The following is a 13689-nucleotide window of genomic DNA, read 5'->3' as shown; positions in this document are numbered from 1 at the left end:
GGGAAAATGACACCTTTTGTATAAATCCTTTTTATCATTCAACTTTGGGAGATGTGGGAATGCATGGCATGATAAACTAGTGTGATTCTGGTTTTTATTATTATTTAAAAAAGGTTCAAGGAGCCCTGTACCTCACTTTACATGGCCAAAATACATTTTCCTGCTCCATAATGGAAAGGGATCATTTTGAGAAAGTTTTGATCAAAGGGGACAGCATCACAAATATTTGCATAATTGCAGCATTTCAACGCTTAAGAAGCCAAGACTGCTTAAGAAGCTGGGCATAAATCTAGGACTTCTGCCCATCTTAATATCTAGGGTAAGGATGTATATTTACTGACATGCACCAAGACCTTCTTGGAGGCCAGAGAAGGGGGATTTGGAGATGTGGTAGTTACAAAAATAACCCAGGCCTCCTGTGACAAAAAGAATTAAAAATAGACTCGCTTAGCTAGCGGTTTCCAACTCCGGAGCACTCACAGCCTTATGGTAAAAAGTCTGGTCATTAGGCAGTGAATGGCCTTGCCTGTAAGTAGAGAATTTTCAAGAAGGGAAAGGAAGGACTTTGCTGTCCTTAGGAACATTGCCTTTCCTGAAAAAGCAGCTATTTTTCTTGTTAATGAACTGGATGGAAAGTTAAACTATAAACAGGGTTGCAGGAGAAGAAAAGCCTCTAGGTCAAATATACAAGCTTTTCTGATGTCAGAAGTTGTGGTAGGGAAAAAAACCTGCAAGTTGCTGACTCTGGGGTCTTCTCATTTCAACAATACTACGGTATATTCCAAAGTAACAGATTTTAGGATTAAGGTGGTGATTTAGGGACAACACAACCGGTTATCCTCCAGTAGCTGTCTCATACCACGCTCACATTACACTGAACAATTAAATTCTTGCAAGTTCAGCTGATAGTTTTATGTTGTATCACCTGGTTTGCAACAGTAATGCTATTTTTTGTAGTTCAAATGGTTTGAGATAAAAGGCCATACTGCATGCTTCTTTTGTTTCCTTTGTTTATAAGCCCCACTATGGTTAAATTCAGTGGCAATTCCTTCGGTTTGGTCACAATCTTTCCTTATGGAGTAAAGGACATGATGGGACCACTAATGTTTATTTTATTTAAGGATGCAATCCTAAACACACGTATTAGGGGTTTTCCCTGGGGCTTACTCCTTCCTAGTAAGTGTGCTTCAGATTAAGTAAGAAAAAAAGCAGAATTCCAGCATGCCCTCTATGGGTAAAATTGTGGTGAAACTAGTGTCATTAACTGAAAATGAACTGAATATAGCCAAAATTTAATCCATGATATTTTAGCATGCATGCACACTGTATTTCCCATCACCCCCTCAACCCAATTATGTAGGATAAATGCCATAGAACCAACATGCTTAAGTCTAATTAATGCATGAAAGGGTTAAAACCATAGAGCAAGCTGTCCTGCCAGGCTCAGCTCACCTTTGGAGGGAGTAGGTATTCAAGCCTTTGTTCCCCTCAGTCTACCTAACAAACTCAATGTGTGAGGAAGTCTGAGCTAGTTGTCCAAGCTCATATTGGATGGCTTTCACAAGCACTCTTGAGTTCGTATATCAATCATGTCACCACTTGGGAACTAAGTTTTACTATCTGTGCAACTGTGCATACTGATGTATGGAAAAGCACATGAACCTGACCTTTAGAGAGTTTGTAAGGAAACCATTTTTAACTTACTAAACATCTGGTATTTTCCAATATTGGCAGAAGAGGAGACTATTTCGGAACTCACTTGGAAAGGCATTTTTTAAAGGTCTAACTGCCTATATTTCCATGCTTTGCATTGCTACATATTTTGTGATTTTAAATATCTGCTGGGGTTCTCTCACCAAAGAGTACATTCCCCAAACTTGGATCTTGACATTCAGTGAATGCTTTTATGTACACACACACATTCTTCTGAATCAAAAAGTTGCATATGGAAAGGTACCATGCAGGATTTAGCTAAAAACTAAGTAAAGACCATTTTGGTAAGTAATATGGCTAGCCTAGACAGAGAACATGCCAGAGGTGCTAGTGTACAGGCAAAACTGGTTCCTTTTCTCCCTCTGTATAATCCATTGTAGATTGCACAGTGCTCTTATTATGTGACATGTGCATACACCATGTTTAGCACACCTATGACTTGCACAGCTTCCTCCCAAGATATTGCAAATAATTTAAAACTTCCTATAACTGGCTTATGTGGCATATTCACATATTTGTATGAATCTGTATTATAGATCTTCACTGGGCAGTGTGTGTTCCTTTAAGTTAAAGAAACCACCTATGTGGCCAGTCTCTAAACACAGTCCCATTTTAAAAAGAAAAAGAAAAGGGGGAAATAATGCCCTGTCTAGGCACATTATTTTAATGATGGCAGAATAAACTTTTCAAGACTTGAGGATAAACTGTTAGCTTATTGAGTGTTATGTAGAGTTTAAAACTCTCTCTCTTAACATGACTCTTGCTTAGAAGACCCCATTGCTTTAGCAGTTGTTTGTAGAAGGAAAATTAGAAGGTGATTTCACACAGCCTGCTTTTCCTCTATGGTACAAAGTATTCATAACTATGTGGCAGGATTCCCAATGGAAATGGGTTTTATGAGCAAGACCCAAGATTACTAACATGGCCCTGAGCATAATTGTAGGCTAAAAATAAAAAATATGCAAAGAAATTTGTGAGTTTTATTTCCAACCTGCTCTTTGAAATGATAGGTTTCCTCACCCAAAACATGTGACAGAGAAAAAGACAATGGGAGCCTATGAATGAAAATGAATTACTGGGGGCCATCCAAAAGGGGCAAGTAATCAGTCAGGGTTTCGAAACTCCACCCACTGTCTTTTTAAAGGAAAAGCCATAGTAGCCATTATTGAATAACTACCACTACCTAGCAGTTTCATACTCTGGGAACACTAAAAAAAATCACGGCAGTCACCACCTAATAAGCACCAGGTACAACCCTGCTAGAGGGCTTTTTGAAACTTCCTTTGGGGGGGGGCAGGATTGGAGGATCTCAGAACTCCAAATATGGAAGCCAAGGCAAAACATACCCTCATATCCTAATCTCTGATAGAGAGTTCATTCTCCAGTTTTCATTTTCTGTGATATCCATTTGGGTTTAGCGATAAGCATGGGCAGTGAAGGCCCACTGGCTTTCCACGGGGCATGACATCCAAGGCTCCTGCCTAAGGAGAGAACTGAACACGTTTCATTTATCTCAGCCTTCCCGCTCCTGTTTTTAAGATCAATACCTTATCCTTCTGTTTGAGTGCAGGGCCTAATTACAAGTTTTTGACAAGGCTCTGCAGTCCTTTGAGTGAAAACCACAATAATGCCAGCCTCCATTTTCTATTCCCATCAACCCAACAGACAGATTGGGGGGCTCGAAAAGTGTTCATTTAGCGCGCCAAGTTCTCAGGTCTGCATAAGGCCAGCCAGGCGCTCTTGGTCAGAAGCACGTCCTCCTGCTCATCCCTCACCTTCCTCTAAGCCCACAAAGTGGCGGGGGAGATCCTTGGCTCTCATCTTTTGCTGCCTTTACAGGCTCGTATGGCAGCCTCTGTTGTGTTTGTCTGGCCTTGGATAATCTAGTCTACGCGTGGAGCTGGAGCTCGCGTTCCTATTTACATTCCGCCTGCCCTGGGCCTAAACGAGAGGCCAAGCAGAGCTCTCTCGCTCGCTCCTGTAGCATTTGCGCGGCGGTTTCCCACCGGCTCCCTCCCTCCCCCTTCCGTGCGAGACGTGGGAAGAAGGAGCGAGTGGAGAAGATAAAAGGGAGCTGCGTGCGGAACAAATGTGCTCGAGGGTGGCTTTCGGTGGCGGAGCAGAACCTTGTAAATGAGAGATTTCCGTTCACAAGACTCCGCTTCCACGATTCCTGTCCTGCCCTTGAACTGCCAGGCGAAATCTCTGCGTCGTAACCAGAAAGTAAATCAAATCGAGCCTGCCTGCCTGGCTCCGGGAAAGAGCGGGCGAGCAACGCTTGGCTCGGTTGCTAAGTGCTGAGAAGTGGAAGGTTTCTGCTTCAGCCCCAGCCAAGCCGGTGGTCTGTTTGCCAGGCACTGTTTACTCGGCGCGCCTGCACAAACGCGCTCGCTGTTTACTAGGCAGAGCTGGCCCGGGGGCTCTTATTTTCACCAGCCGGCCCAGAAGCTTGGGAGCTGGAGGCTCCTCGGCACTTGGCAACCATGCAGACTCGGCGAGGGCGCAAAGGAGATCACGCCCTTTTCGCCCCGGATTAATTAATTCAGAATGCTTGCTTCTCCCACCACCCTTCCCCTCCCTTCCTCAAATCGCGCAGGCCGTTTGGAGTCACACACCGCTGCTAAACATATGTTGAAGGGAAAAATGAGCAGGGAAGCCTCCATTTGACGTCCTAATTGAGATAACCAGTCCACTAGAACGGCCCTTGTTGTTTACCACGAAGTAAGGTGTTGGGGTTCCATCCCTCTTGAGAGCCGCACCCTCTGATCTTGAAGCCTTTGTGCCCAGTCCCGGGTGTGCTTTGCATAGGGAGAGGATTTGTGGTTAAAGCAGGACGGAATAAAATCAGCTTTCTCCATTAGCCTGGAGCGAATCTATGGTTTTATTTAAAAGAGCCAAAGGTGGCACCAAAGAGCCCACCCCCACCCTTCCGTGGCGAACGCACTATCGTCACCGGTCAAACAGGCTTTGCAGGGTTTTTTTTTGACAAAGCACAGCTAAAACTTGAAAAACCGGTCTGCATGGCACAACGCTCAGATGGGGTGGGAGAGAAACGAGTGCGCACCCGCGAAGAAAGAAGATTCTATCGCCCTGCTTCCAGACCTCAGAAGGCTAAAAGGAAGAAAACATCTGTCTCCAGCTCATACGCACCAGATCTGAGCCCCAATATTGAAAACACGTGCTGGCGTTTTTAAGCACTGCTTCAAATTCAGTCCTGAAGGGATCTCGGGTACGCGCTCCCCCCGCCATCAGTAAGATTAATTGGTCTTGGGAAGGCGCTTCCAAACTTCTACTTTACAACTCCACTTGGTATTTATTTGACATTGCTCATCTGTTACTGCCTCCCAACGATCCACAAGCCACTTAAGTCCGAGAACTTCGACAGATCGCTGCTGGAGTGCAGAAAGAGCCTATGCCGCATTTATGTGGAAGTGTCGTTCATTTCAATAAAAAAAAAGTATTTCCCCCTAATCCTTACATTCCACTGAAATGAATAAGAGTTACTTCCACACAAAAGGGTTTGCCACCCGAGGCTTCTGGCGTCTTAGGTTTCAGGACTTTCATCTAGCAGAGTGGTGGATCGGGCTTCCCAGTGAATGCGTTTCGGCTGCAAGGGTGCCAGCAAGAACTTGCGATTTAATTAGCCCGTGGTGGAAGTCCTTTAACCGTCCTGGGTTAGGAAGTCAAACCAAACGCCGCTGGAGAAAGAAATCAACACCTTCAGCCATCCACGGGCCCGCGTAGGTAAGTGCTGTGGCCTTGGGGACCCCTGCACCCGCTTTCTAAATAGTCAAAATTGGCTCTCCCGCTCCTCCTCCTCCTCCCCACCGGCCCCACTGTAATCCGATTAGCCCCAGTGCATTTAAAGAGGAAAGTGCCTGCTTGCCTTTAGAAAAGCAGACAAAGGTCTAGAAGGCAAGGCCTCGGGACAGACCGCAGGAGGCTGATGTCTGTTAATATTCAATCCGGAGTGAGATAACAGGTACAAGAAAGACGCTTCTCCGCATTCCCACTATCAAATCATCATGCAAAGCTGAATTAGCTCCTCAAATTTGACTACGATCAAGCAAACATAAGAGAAAACAAAAACAAAGGAGAATACTAAGGACAAACGTAATTTCTCTCGAGACAAGACGGAATTCCGCCGTGCCCCGCTCGCTCCCGCGTCATCCCAAGAGTTTAATGCACAGAATCCCCTTTGCAAACTGCTAGGAATCAGATAACTACTTCAAAATAACAATGGGAAATACGATATTTCCTGGTCCGCCTTTCTTCTTGCCAAACAACGTACTTGAGGACCGCAGCCCCTGAGGCTTCTCGAGATAATTTCTGTTTGGAAGCCAGGATAAAATTACATTTGCATTCTGAGCGGGTGGCGGGATTCGACTAACACGGTTCTCATTACGTGTGTCTGGAGGTGAAAGAGCAACTGCGTTTGCGACCCGGGTGCCTTGCTTGGCGCAAAAATCAATCGTCTCGAAATGAAGAAGCATAGAGCTCCTGAAAGGCTCCTGCCCCATTTCTTCAGCACAAATGGAAGACTTGCTCCACTCACTGATAAATGCTAACATTCTGGCGGACGTCACTCATGCGCCTCTCGAGCGCATCTGATCAGAGGTCAGAATTTTCCTGACCTGGTCAGTCGCAAACAACCAAATCTGGCCCCTTCCACTTTTGTACGCACAATCACAACGATGGATACTCAATTTAACTGGCAATCAGACCATGCAGCAAAAACAATTAAGAAATCAGTTTGCCTTTAGAGACGATGGGCACTTGCCTGGAACAAAACTGCACCACCTGCTTGGATCCAAAACCACACTGCCTAGAAGTACGTAAATCTCAATGAAATCAGTGTATGCAAAAAGCACGCCCCACCCGCCAGTTACTATAGACATTATTGCTACGATTTATCGATTTCTAATTAACTAATATGTGGTTCTGGGTGACAGTCTTTTCCTAATTTTCCATTTTCTATCCCAAAAGGAAAATATTTGCTCTTCTTTCAAACAGACTGCTACGAAGCGCTGGCAGACAAGTCAAAGCTCTGGCAACATTTAAACTACACACACACACACACACACACACACACACCTCTGTAAACCAGCAGATTTACAATCTCATGTATTATGTTTATGCGACAATTTGGAGGGGGTGGGTGGGCAGCAAGTCGGATCTCACCGCTGACTTGTCCACATATTTTGGGCTGGTAAAGAGAGCGCACGCGAGGCCTTTTCGCCTCTCTAAGCAGCATCCCAGTACCACGACGTGCAATTGTCAGCCCCTTAAAATAGGCGACCGCCACGCTGAATTTCATTTGCAGTCTTCACAAAAACAAAACAAATTTTTTTCTTAGCACTTTAGGGCAAATCTGACTGCGTTGCGAGTACACGGAGGCGGGGGATTTCTGGGGTTTGAGCAGCAGGGCGAGGGGGGGGTAGTTTGGAACCGATTCAAAGGGCTGCTCGTTCGTTCTCCCTTTTGTGACCGAATTTCCAGGCAGTTAAACTTCTCCGACGGCTGTGACATCTGTAGTGCGCCGTTGGCGCATCAACTCTTTTCTTTTTCCTTCCAGCAGCCCAACCCCCTTCCATCCATCAGCAAAGGTGATGGGTGGGGAGGAAGTGAACAACAACATCAAACAACCGAAAGGGGGAAGAGAGGAGCACGATGGAGGGAGGGGTGAGTGGGAGGCATAGACGCATAAAAGCTGGCAGACAGGGAGAACCAGAGCAACTTGGGCCCACGGCAGTCTCTAGTCCACAACTCCGCTAACCAGGGATGTACCCCTGGATTCAAGCCCACACCAAGATCCGCGCGGGGGGGGGGAGGTTTCGGCGCGAAGCTAAAATGCTGCCATGACCGGAAGAGAGAGTGTTGGCTTTTGCCTCCCGGGTTCCCAGTTAACGAGAAGCGGTAGGGGTGGACCTGATGAAGAGGGAACTTTATCGACGGTCTGTTCCCAGATCCAATCTGACGCATTATTCCGTGCGCTCGCAGCGGCTTGAAGCCCAAATCCGCAAGGCTTTGATTCCTGCTCGGGTCTCTCTCTCTGTTTGTGTGTGTCTCTGAAACTCAGCCAAAACTCTCTGGCGAGGTTTCCTTCCTGCTCCCGGGGAGTCTCGAGCAGCCCCCACCTCACCCGCTCCGAGCTCTTTGGCCTCCCCGCCCTGGTGGCTGGGGGGGGGGGGCAGAGGAAGAGAGGAAACGGAGGAGGGTGGAGAGCAGAGACGGAGAGAGGGAGGGAGGCCGCGGCGGAACTTTTCCTTTCTCGCTTCTCGGGCTTTGTCCACCGGCTCCCCCTGCTCCCCTCCCCCACGCGGCAAGCTGCTTGACATTAAAAGCGGGGTGGGGGAGGGGGAAGAGAAGGAAAGTTAACAAGCCAAATGGAGCGGGGAACAAGGACACTGAGCAAGGGAGAAAAGGCAGAAGAGAGACCCACTAGTGTCTGGCTGCAAAAATAAAAAAATAAATAAAATGGGGGAAAGCCTTTTAAAACGGCCCGGCGAGGCGGCTGGGAAGGAAGTGGCAGTCGAGAGGGAAGGAGGCTGCTGGAGGGGGAGGGAAGACGAGGCAGCGCCATCTTTTCGTGTCACACAGCAGGACCAGAGACTGACTGCCTCACTCGGCGGCTGTGTCTGCCTCGCTCGCTCTGGAAAGCGCGCCCTTAGGCAGGCCGAGGTGGAAGCTCAGGGCCGCGCAAGGCACACAGCAGGCGGCAGCCGCCACCGTCGCTCCGCCAGCCTCCCGCGCCGGCCTCCCGCTCCCAGCCGTGGCTGGTGCGGAGCTGCGCAGCGAGCCCACTTCTTCAGAGCAGCTCTCTTCGCCCTCGTCTGCTGGGCGAGTGAGCGCGGCGGCGAGAAGAGCGGGAGGCCAGCGCCGGGCCTAGAGGCATCGCTGTCTCCAGACGCCGTGGCGGAGAGCGGCGGCCCCGGCTGGGTTTCCCCTCTCCCACCCCCGCGCCGAGACTGCTGGCTGGCCCCCTTTCGGTTCTCACCGTGGGCGGCGGAGGCCCCCGGCCTCAGGAGAGGAGCGAGGCGGCGCGCCAGGGAGGGCAGCCAAGCGGCAACTTCCCGCTTTGGAGAGGCCTGTCTTCGCGCCCTTTCCCCCCACCCCTGGCTTAGCCTCGCCGTCAGCAAGGGGTGTCCTCGCTCCCCGTGGCGAAGGCCTCGGAAGCCCTGCCAGGCCCGCGCCCGCCCGGGTGGCGTTTCCCAAGTGCTCCTCCTCAGCCCCCCCCCCAGCCAATCAGCCAGCCCTCGGGCGGCCGAGGTGGCTGCTGCGGGCTTTGTTCCTCGCGCCTCTTCCCGCCCCCGGGGCAGGCTTCGCTGTACCGCGAGCTCTGGGGCCTGCGCCAAGGACTCGACGAGAGCCGCCGCGTTCCCCGCAGGAAAACACCACTTCGCTTGTCCCGCCGCCCCGGGACGTGGCCAAACTGCTTCGCGGAGGGTATAGCCACCGCAGCTGGCCTCCCAGCGCTTTCGCTTCGCTCTCTTCCCGCCCCCCGCCAGACAGTCGCTTCAGCTCAGCGCCGTTTAAACCGGGAAAAGGGTCTCTTTCATTGTGTTCGGCAGAATCACCTGCCTGCTTTGCGAGCAGAGCTTGCCGAATGGCGTTTCACACAGCAGCGACCGTGTAGCCGCGGCTCGGCCTCTGCCCTCGCTTTGGCACCGACAAGCTCCCCAGGGCCTCTAGCGCGCTGCAGAGCGCGAGGGATAGGCAGGGAGCCCATTGGCATCCCGAGCAACCGTAGCTCTCCCGGCGGCGCCCGGGAAAACCTAGCAGCCTCGCTCGCTCAATCTGGCCGCGCTGGCGAACGAGCACAAGCAAATACGTCGCTGCTGCCTCTCAGACCTGCTGATGCGGGGGGAGGGGAGGGAGGGAGCGGGAGCAGCGCCTGGCGAAGGGGGATTTGATGGGTGGTTGGCTGCGCTTCGGGAGGGGAGGGAGGTTGGCTGCGCCTGGTAATGAGGGATTTGAGGGAGAGGGAAGGGCGTGTTAGCTTCGCTTGAGAAGGGGAGGGCCCCCTGCTATTAGGGGTGGGAAAGCGGGGGCGGTTGCGCCCGAGGTTTGGCGTTTTTGTGGGGTTTTTTTTTAATTGGAGGGGGTAAGGCGTGCCTTCTGTTTCTAATAAAGGAAGCGACTTTTCTCGAAGGAAGAACGAAGGTGCTGCGGAGGGGGGCTGGTTAGGATGATGGAGGTGTGGGGTGCCTTGCTAGGGAGCGGTGTGTGTTTGTATGGTCTTAGAAATGAATAGATTGATTGGTTATACCTATGGGGAGAGAATAGGGGATGGGAAGAGGATTTGAGTGTGGGTTTTTTTTTTGTTTTTTTTTTCTTGCGGGGAGCGACGGATTTCAAACCTTTGCCCCAGGGAAGCGGGGGATTTGCTACTGGTTGTTTGGCTGCCCCTGGTGAGAAAGGGATTAATAGTTTGCAGATTCGGGCTGGCTGCCTCCCCAAAGGGGAGATTTCAAGGGAGACGTTGGCTGCCCCCCTCCCCCGCCATCGAGGGTGTGCTGTGGGTTTCTAACTCCCTGCACCAGGGAGGAGAGGCTGGCAGGGGCTCGGTATGCCTTGCTGGCCGGCCCCGGTGTGGAAGCAGGGGTAGCCACCGGCGTCGGGAGTGCTTTGCCAGAGGGGAATCGATGGGGCGAGGAGGGCGGGTAGAGAGGTGTAGGGCTGCGCCTCGCCAGTTGGGATTTGAGAGGGGCGGTAGGAGACGCGCCTCCTGTTTCTAATAAAGGAATCGGCTTTTATTGAAGGATAAACGCAGGCAACTAAAGTCGTGTGGGCTGCAGCCGCCGAACTTCGTTAGTTGCTAATCTGGCTGCCAAGATGAAAACCTTTCGCGAACGTTTGAAAGACGGCAGGAGCTTTGACACACGCGGCGGCGGTGGTGGCAGCGGTGGCAGAAACGCACACTGCCCCCCCCGCTCCACAGCCCCTACCGTGCCCTTCCTAGGAGGTGGTGGGTGCTGGTGGTGATGGGGAAACAGGAGGCGTAGCCCCTCCTAACGGTTCCGGTTTGGGGGATTGCCAAATTTTCTTTGACTTAGGGGAACTCTGGGGATGACTAATCGCACGCCAAGCTGGGGTTTACAAGGGTTTTCTTTTTTCGTCACCAGCAGTTGCTGACCCCGCTCGCTCCAAGAAAGGAGCTGCGACAGGCGGCTTCTGAGAAGGCCGAACAGCCAGGAGCCCGAGTCTGGGCCGCGGGGAAATTCCCTCGCCAACCCCGGAGAGAAAGCTGCAGCTCAAGGCCAGAGCCTGGAGATCGGGGGAGGGGGGGTGAGCGGCTCTCTTCCGGCGCGGAGCTGCTCGGGCGAAAGCTGCCAGCCTGTTCGGTCGCCCTTTACACGGGCGCAAAGTCTTGCTCATTGCCCTACAGTACCCTCTCTCCTGCACACCCTCTCTCCTTCGGAAGTTTGTAAGGGCTGCAGCCTAAAGAGGGAGGCTCTGGAATTGCTGCCTCCTCGCAAACTCCTGCTCATTTTAATAGGGTTTATTTTCACCGCCTGCCAGCGGCTTGGCTGTGCCGCAGCAAAAGCCCTCAGGCAGCAGGGCTAACACATGCAGTGCCATCCTACGCCTGTTTACGGGGAAGTCGTTTCCCGGTATACTCCGGGGGGGGGGCTTATTCATCAGCGTGCTTAGGGTTGCAATCCTCGATGCGGGGATACGGTCGAAGAAGAAGATAGCTGAATTGATGTGCGCCCATGCTACGTTGCAATCCCTAATCACACTTACTTAGAAAGAAGCCTCACTGAAGTCTACCGATCAGAGGTGTTTGAAACACCAGTGTTGTACACTCAGGCTGAGATCTCATGTACACTGATGCGGACTTCATCCTCATTTAGTTTCTCAACACAGAGTAGGCATGGCTGGATGTGTCATGAAAACATAATCGACATTTCCTTCCAAGTTACCATGTTCAGGGCCAGCACTACCATTAGGAAGAATGGGGCAGCGGCCTTAGGCAGCAGATGCTAGCTAGAGGGTGGTCAGGGAGTGGGGGGGTAGGTGTTGGGGAATAGATGCAAGTGTTGGTGTCAGGGACAGATGTGTGTGCTTTCCTTCAGGTGTGGTGGATGCTATCTGTTCCCAGTGTTGAAGTAAGATCTGATTGCCAGTTTGGCTTGCTTCTTTCTATATGTGGAATGGAGAGGGGGTGCCATCTTGGCCTTTCCTCAGGCAGCAGAATGCCCTTCTCAGCATGTTTATGAACACATATTTATCTAGAATTATTTTGCCTCCTGTTTAGTCTCATGACATCAGTGGAACCTGTTTTGAAGTACAGTAATGATTTTAGGTTCTGAAAGCCAGAGTTTGACACTTCAGGGCCCCTTCACCCCCACATTGGAGCTAACGACTGTGGGATGCAAAGGGTTAAGTGCAGTCAAGTCACAACAATCCCTAGATAGTCCACTTGGAGGACTGAGGAGGAGGATATGACTAAGCGTAGTTTCCTCTTCCTTCACATGCAAATGAGTTGAGGAAGTGGCAGATAAATCCTGAAGGAAACAGCCATTTTCCCTCTCTTGGACCAGACCTCTTGGACTACACACATCTTAGTGAGTCTCTCCCTCAAGGCCTCCAGCCTAGAGAGAGAGATGAGATGGAGTCTCACTTCTTATAAGTGAACTTCACAATGTATATATTACCTTTTAACTAAGCAAGTCTACCTCTTGAGTGTGCTGTACCTCGAGATGCTTGTAAGTAAACATCTTTTATACTTTTAAGAGCATTGTGTTGTGTCTTTTCTTTTAAGAGGGAAAAAGGGGAAATACCAGGAAAATACACTTTATTTTAGTGGCTTAAATCAAGCCTGCGCAAACGTTCTTCTGCTGTGTATTTTGCAAAAGGGGAATGTTTTACTCTGCTAAAGTTTTGTGCTTGCTAGCGCAAGCGGGGATAGGATATATTAAACAATATCTCCTCATCCACATTCCTGAACATTCCCACATAGGGTTATTGCGGCCCAGAGTTGCGTATTTTGTGTATTTTTGAAGGATTGATTTGGATTGTGATTTTGAACTCTGTAGGATTTTTCCAGTTAGGATTTCCTGGTTGAGCACATGGTCTCTTTGTTCTGCAGTGTGCTTGGGGGATTAACTACCCCTCCCCTCCCTCAGAGTTTACAGCACTGAGAAAGCTCAGAGGTAGTGAAGATATTTTTGAGATTTTGAATTTGATTTTTGAAAGATTTTTGAATTTTGGAAATTTTTGAAGTTTTAAGATGGCAAGCTCCAGTTTTGATAGTGAGGCAAGACCAAGTTTTATGCTGCTGGATGACAATAATTTTGTGCAGTGGAAGCAGCGCGTTTTAGTTTATCTTGCTGCTAGGCGTGTTCTGCAGGCCATTAAGGAAGAAAAGCCTACAGGAACCGATGCAGAAGCTTTAGCTAAGATAGAAGCTTGGAGTATTAAAAATGATGAAGCCAAGCACATAATTTTGAGCAGTTTGAGGAATGAGCATCTATCAATGATAAATTTTGAAGATGATGCATCTAAGATCCTAGAGGACATTGAACGCATTTATGCACAATCTACAGAGAGTTCCTATAGATACTTGTTGGATAAGTTACTCAAGTTGAAGATGAATTCTAGAGAAGAGTTTACAGAGCATTTTAAGAATTTTTCTGAGATTGTTCAAAGAATTGCCCTTACTCCCAGAGCCTTTGATGATGTGACTAAAGTAACGTTTATGCTTGCATCATTGGGACCTACGTTTGCTCCATTTAAAAGTATAATGGATCACACAAAGGATTTAACTTTTAATGAGCTTATCAACCATTTAAGAGAGGAATGCAGAGATAGCCTTGATTCTCAAGAAAGGAATCCAAGGAGGAAGGATAGCAGCTATGCATCCAAGCATTTTGGAAAGTCCAGACAGACATCTAGAGAAATAATTTGTTTTAAATGCAATGGGAAAAACCACATAGCAAGGAACTGCAAGAGTCAAAATGGGGATAAAGT

The 13689-nt window shown here is 49.5% G+C and overlaps 1 long non-coding RNA gene across 2 annotated transcripts in view; it reads right to left on the bottom strand.

Moving 5' to 3' along the window:
* The window catches only part of LOC148685930 (uncharacterized), a 128812-nt gene extending 119866 nt beyond the window's left edge, over positions 1-8946 (bottom strand). For both annotated transcript variants that reach the window (XR_015949546.1, XR_015949547.1), the window contains exon 1: positions 8711-8946. This is a non-coding gene — a long non-coding RNA (uncharacterized LOC148685930). The remainder of the gene's footprint in view (positions 1-8710) is intronic.
* Positions 8947-13689: the final 4743 nt, after the last annotated feature.

The sequence above is a fragment of the Zootoca vivipara genome, chromosome 4, assembly GCF_965207765.1.
Source record: "Zootoca vivipara chromosome 4, rZooViv2.hap1.1, whole genome shotgun sequence".
Lineage (NCBI taxonomy): Eukaryota > Metazoa > Chordata > Lepidosauria > Squamata > Lacertidae > Zootoca > Zootoca vivipara.
Note: the sequence above shows the minus strand (reverse complement) of the source record. Positions and strands in the feature narration are given on the sequence as shown.